The sequence below is a fragment of the Lytechinus variegatus genome, chromosome 3, assembly GCF_018143015.1.
Source record: "Lytechinus variegatus isolate NC3 chromosome 3, Lvar_3.0, whole genome shotgun sequence".
Classification (NCBI taxonomy): Eukaryota; Metazoa; Echinodermata; class Echinoidea; order Temnopleuroida; family Toxopneustidae; genus Lytechinus; species Lytechinus variegatus.
The window spans coordinates 2,728,934-2,735,927 of record NC_054742.1 but is presented as its reverse complement, the minus strand read 5'-3'; positions in this window follow the sequence as shown (position 1 = coordinate 2,735,927).

The window sequence follows — 6,994 nt, the reverse complement described above, 5'->3', positions numbered from 1 at the left end:
CTAGGGTAAAAATCAATTCGACATCTCCCTATGTCTAACATTAATTAGGCACCCCTAGTTTCGAACAATATTTGACCTCCTTGTGGCAAACCTCATTCAGCGCCCCACTTCATACTCCCCCCTTCTCTCTTTCTTTTCCCTTTTTTCTAGTCTCCTACGCTTCTTTGTCCCCATTTTCTTTAACTTTTTTCCTTCCACTTTTTGGCTCCCCCTTTTCGCCTATCCGGGTCAACCCCTGTCGAACATCGATTCGGTGCCCACGATGTTGAACATCAATTCGGCTTCCTTTGTTCGAACATCCACTCTTCGCCAGCAACAGTTTGAACATCAATTCGTAATTCCCCATGTTAAACATCAAATCGGCACCCCTAGGTTTAACGTCAATGTTAAAACGCCTCTATGTCAAACATCAATAAGGCACCCCTATGTTTAAACATGAATTCGACGCTGCTATGTCGAACATTAATTAGGCCCCCTAGGTCGACCATATATTTGATGCCCACCCCCGCCCCCCCCCCCTTCCCGTCATGACGAACATCATTCAGCGCCCCACTTCATATTTTCCCGTTTTTCTTAGTCTTCTACTCTTTTTGGTCCCCGATTTCTTACCCTTTTTTCCTTCCTCGTTTTGCCGTCCCCCTTTTGTCTCTACTGGCGCCCCCTAGGTTGAACATCAATTAAACGCCACTAGGTCAAACATTTCATTTGGCGCCCCCGATGTTGAACATCAATTCGGCATTTCCTATATGTTAAACATCAAATCGGCACCCTTTGGTTTTACATCAATGCCGCACGCCTTTGTCGACCATCAATTTGGCGCCCCTAAAGTTGACATCCCCCATCCATGTCGAACATCAAATTTGCGCCCCTTGGTAGAAAATTACTTCGGCGCCCCCTATGTCAAACATCAATTCGACACTCCCCCTCCCTTTTCTTTCTTTTCTCCTTTTCTTCTTTCCTTCCCCTTTTTTCTTTCTCTTAGTCTTTTCCTTCGTTCTGACCACCTTTCCATTTATTCCGTTTCCTTCCTCTTTTTGGCGCCAACTTTTCGCCTACCCAGGGCAACCCCTGTCGAACATCGATTCGGCGCCCCTAATGTTCAACATCTATTCGGTGCCCCTTTGTCGAACATCCACTCATCAATCACCCAGGGTAAAGATCAATTCGACACCCCGCTATGTCTAACATCAATTCGCTTCCCCTAGGTCGAACATCAATTTGGCGCCCCCCCCTCTACTTCCTCTCTGTCTTTTCCCTTTTTCTCTTTTTTAAATATTTTTCTATTTTTTGTACCCCTTTTTTCCTCGGTTTTTCTTCCTCTTTTTGGCGCCTGTGTGCCCCCTAGTTTAACATCGATTCGGTGCCTTGGTGCACCTAGGACGAACATCAGTTCGGCGCCCCCGATGTCGAACATCAATTCGACGCTCATCTGTTGGAACATCAATTCAGCGCCTCCATATGTCAAAATCAATTCGGCACCACCGGGTCAAACATCAATTTGGCCCCCCCCCCCTCCCCATGTCGAACATCAATTTGGTCCCTCTTTGTTTTTTTTATCCCCTTCTTTCTTTCTTTCTTCCTCTCCCCCCCTTCTCTTAATCTGTCCCTCCTTTGTTCCCCCTTTCTTTTCCTCTGTTTCCTTCCTCTTTTTGCCGCCCTCTTTTTTCTTACCCAGGGCGTTCCCTTGGTTGAACACCAATAGGCGTCCCTAGTTCAAATACCAATTCGGCCCCCCTTCCCTCTTTCTTTCTTTCCTCTTCTTTTCCTTTTCTCCTAGTATTTCCCTCTATTTTTGTCTCCCTTTTCTTGTCCTCTGTTTCCTTCCTTTTAGGCGCCCCCTTTTCACCTTCCCAGGGCGCCCTGGCCCCTTTATGTCCAACATAAATTGATTCGGCACCACTTGGTCGAAAATCGATTCGACACCCCTCCCCTCTCCTTTTTATTCTCTGCTTTTTTTCTTTCTCCCTTTTTTCTCTTTCTCTTCGGCTTTCCCCTCCCTTTTTGTCCCCTTTTCTTCCCTTCTCTTCTCTCTTTATTTTTGGCGCCCCCGTGTCGCCTATCCGAGGCGCCCTCCATGTCGAACATCAAATCGGTGCCACTAAGTCGAATCTCAATTCGCACCCCACCCCATGTCGAACATCGATTCGGCGCCACTATTACGAACATCAATTCGCACCCCCCGCCCCATGTTGAACAACAACAACAGGCACTCCTAGTTCAAACATCCATTCGACGCTCCTATGTCGATTATCGACTCAGCACCCCCAGGTAGAACATAAATTTGATATCCCCTCTTCTGTCGATTATCATTCCGATGCCACTAAGTCGAATCTCAATTCGCACCCCCCATGTCAAACATCAATTCGCACCCCCCATGTCAAACATCAATTCGGCGCCCTTTGTTCAAACAGTCAGTCTTCGCCCGCAAAGTTTGAACATCAATTCGGCAATTGCCCATGTTGAACATCAAAAAACAAAACGGCACCCCTAGGTTTAACGTCAATGTTAAACGCCTTTATGTCTAACATAAATAAGGCACCCCTAGTTTAAACATCAATTCGAATCGACGCTGCTATGTCGAACATTAATTAGGCACCCCTAGGTCAAACATATATTTGATGCCCACCCCGCCCCCCCCCCCCTCATGACGAACATCATTCAGCGCCCCACTTCATATTTTCCCCTTCTCTCTTTCTTTTCCCCTTTTCTTAGTCTTCTACTCTTTTTTGTCCCCGTTTTCTTACCCTTTTTTCCTTCCTTTTTTAGCCGTCCCCCTTTTGTCTACCCAGGGCGCCCCCTATGTTGAACATCAATTAAACGCCACTAGGTCGAACATCATTTGGCGCCCCCGATGTTGAACATCAATTCGGCATTTCCTATGTTAAACATTAAATCGGCACCCTTTGGTTTAACATCAATGCCGCACGCCTTTTCCGACCATCAATTAAACATCAATTCGACGCTGCTATGTCGAACATTAATTAGGCACCCCTAGGTCAAACAAATATCTGACTCCCCTTGAGGCAAACCTCATTCAGCGCCCCACTTCATACTTTGTCCCCTTCTCTCTTTCATTTCCCTTTTTTAGTAGTATTCTACGCTTTTTTGTCCCCATTTTCTTTAACTTTTTTCCTTCTTCTTTTGGGCTCCCCGTTTTCGCCTATCCAGGCAACCCCTGTCAAACATCGATTCGGTGCCCCTAATGTTTACATCTATTCGGTGCCCCTTTGTCGAATATCTACTCATCAATCACCTAGGGTAAACATCCATTCGACACCCCCCCCCCCCCTATGTCTAGCATCAATTCGCTTCCCCTAGGTCGAACATCAATTTGGCGCCCCCCTCTACTTCGTCTCTGTCTTTTCCATTTTTCTCAACACTTTTTTTAAAGTATTTCTCTATGTTTTGTACCCCTTTTTTCCTCGGTTTCCTTCCACTTTTGGCGCCTGTGTGCCCCTAGTATTAACATCGATTCGGTGCCTTGGTGCCCCTAGGACGAACATCAGTTCGGCGCCCACGATGTCGAACATCAATTCGACGCTCATCTGTTGAACATCAATTCAGCGCCTCCATATGTCAAAATCAATTCGGCACCACCGGGTCAAACATCAATTTGGCCCCCCTCCTCCCATGTCGAACATCAATTTGGTCCCTCTTTGTTTTTTTTTTATCCCCTTTCTTTCTTTCTTTCTTCCTCCCCCTCCCCCCCCCCCCCCCACCCTTCTCTTAATCTGTCCCTCATTGTATCCCCCTTTCTTTTTCCTCTGTTTCCTTCCTCTTTTTGTCGCCCTCTTTTTTCCTACCCAGGGAGTTCCCTTGGTTGAACACCAATAGGCGTCCCTAGGTCAAATATCAATTCGGCGCTCCTTCCCTCTTCTTTCTTTCTTTCTTTCTTTCTTTCCTCTCTTTTCCTTTTCTCTTAGTATTTCCCTCTATTTTTGTCTCCCTTTTCTTGTCCTCTGTTTCCTTCCTTTTAGGCGCCCCCTTTTCACCTTTCCAGGGCGCCCTGGCCCTTTATGTCCAACATAAATTGATTCGGCACCACTTGGTCGAACATCGATTTGACACCCCTTCCCTCTCCTTTTTTATTCTCTGCTTTTTTTCTTTCTCCCTTTTTTCTCTTTCTCTTCGGCTTTCCCCTCCCTTTTTGCCCCCTTTTCTTCCCTTCTCTTCTCTCTCTATTTTTTTGCGCCCCCGTGTCGCCTATCCGAGGCGCCCTCCATGTCGAACATCAAATCGGCAATTCCCCATGTTGAACATCAAATCGGCACCCCTAGGTTTAACGTCAATGTTAAACGCCTCTATGTCAAACATCAATAAGGCATCCCTAGTTTTAACATCAATTTGACGCTCCTATGTCGAACATTAATTAGGCACCCCTGGGTCGAACAATTATTTGACCCCCCTTGTGGCAAACCTCATTCAGCGCCCCAGTTCATACTCTTTCCCCCTTCTCTCTTTATTTTCCCTTTTTCTTAGTATTCTACGCTTTTTTGTTCCCATTTTCTTTAACTTTCTCCTTCCACTTTTTGGCTTTCCTTTTCGCCTATCCGGGCAACCCATGTCGAACATCGATTCGGCGCCCCTAATGTTTAACATCTATTCGGTGCCCCTTTGTCGAACACCCACTCATCGCCTACCTAGGGTAAAAATCAATTCGACATCTCCCTATGTCTAACATTAATTAGGCACCCCTAGGTTCGAACAAATATTTGACCTCCTTGTGGCAAACCTCATTCAGCGCCCCACTTCATACTCCCCCCCTTCTCTCTTTCTTTTCCCTTTTTTCTAGTCTCCTACGCTTCTTTGTCCCCATTTTCTTTAACTTTTTTCCTTCCACTTTTTGGCTCCCCTTTTCGCCTATCCGGGTCAACCCCTGTCGAACATCGATTCGGTGCCCACGATGTTGAACATCAATTCGGCTTCCTTTGTTCGAACATCCACTCTTCGCCAGCAAAGTTTGAACATCAATTCGGTAATTCCCCATGTTGAACATCAAATCGGCACCCCTAGGTTTAACGTCAATGTTAAACGCCTCTATGTCAAACATCAATAAGGCACCCCTAGTTTAAACATGAATTCGACGCTGCTATGTCGAACATTAATTAGGCACCCCTAGGTCGACCATATATTTGATGCCCACCCCCGCCCCCCCCCCCTCCCGTCATGACGAACATCATTCAGCGCCCCACTTCATATTTTCCCGTTTTTCTTAGTCTTCTACTCTTTTTGGTCCCCGATTTCTTACCCTTTTTTCCTTCCTCGTTTTGCCGTCCCCCTTTTGTCTACTCAGGCGCCCCCCTAGGTTGAACATCAATTAAACGCCACTAGGTCAAACATTTCATTTCATTTCATTTGGCGCCCCCGATGTTGAACATCAATTCGGCATTTCCTATATGTTAAACATCAAATCGGCACCCTTTGGTTTTACATCAATGCCGCACGCCTTTGTCGACCATCAATTTGGCGCCCCTAAAGTTGACATCCCCATCCATGTCGAACATCAAATTTGCGCCCCTTGGTAGAAAATTACTTCGGCGCCCCCTATGTCAAACATCAATTCGACACTCCCCTTCCCTTTTCTTTCTTTTTCCCTTTTTCTTCTTTCCTTCCCCTTTTTTCTTTCTCTTAGTCTTTTCCTTCGTTCTGACCACCTTTCCATTTATTCCGTTTCCTTCCTCTTTTTGGCGCCAACTTTTCGCCTACCCAGGGCAACCCCTGTCGAACATCGATTCGGCGCCCCTAATGTTCAACATCTATTCGGTGCCCCTTTGTCGAACATCCACTCATCAATCACCCAGGGTAAAGATCAATTCGACACCCCGCTATGTCTAACATCAATTCGCTTCCCCTAGGTCGAACATCAATTTGCGCCCCCCCCCCCTCTACTTCCTCTCTGTCTTTTCCCTTTTTCTCTTTTTTAAATATTTTTCTATTTTTTGTACCCCTTTTTTCCTCGGTTTCTTTCCTCTTTTTGGCGCCTGTGTGCCCCCTAGTTTTAACATCGATTCGGTGCCTTGGTGCCCCTAGGACGAACATCAGTTCGGCGCCCCCGATGTCGAACATCAATTCGACGCTCATCTGTTGGAACATCAATTCAGCGCCTCCATATGTCAAAATCAATTCGGCACCACCGGGTCAAACATCAATTTGGCCCCCCCCCCCCTCCCCATGTCGAACATCAATTTGGTCCCTCTTTGTTTTTTTTATCCCCTTTCTTTCTTTCTTTCCTCTTCCCCCCTTCTCTTAATCTGTCCCTCCTTTGTGTCCCCCTTTCTTTTCCTCTGTTTCCTTCCTCTTTTTGCCGCCCTCTTTTTTCTTACCCAGGGCGTTCCCTTGGTTGAACACCAATAGGCGTCCCTAGTTCAAATACCAATTCGGCCCCCCTTCCCTCTTTCTTTCTTTCCTCTTCTTTTCCTTTTCTCCTAGTATTTCCCTCTATTTTTGTCTCCCTTTTCTTGTCCTCTGTTTCCTTCCTTTTAGGCGCCCCCTTTTCACCTTCCCAGGGCGCCCTGGCCCTTTATGTCCAACATAAATTGATTCGGCACCACTTGGTCGAAAATCGATTCGACACCCCTTCCCTCTCCTTTTTTATTCTCTGCTTTTTTTCTTTCTCCCTTTTTTCTCTTTCTCTTCGGCTTTCCCCTCCCTTTTTGTCCCCTTTTCTTCCCTTCTCTTCTCTCTTTATTTTTGGCGCCCCCGTGTCGCCTATCCGAGGCGCCCTCCATGTCGAACATCAAATCGGTGCCACTAAGTCGAATCTCAATTCGCACCCCACCCCATGTCGAACATCGATTCGGCGCCACTATTACGAACATCAATTCGCACCCCCGCCCCATGTTGAACAACAACAACAGGCACTCCTAGTTCAAACATCCATTCGACGCTCCTATGTCGATTATCGACTCGGCACCCCCAGGTAGAACATAAATTTGATATCCCCTCTTCTGTCGATTATCATTCGATGCCACTAAGTCGAATCTCAATTCGCACC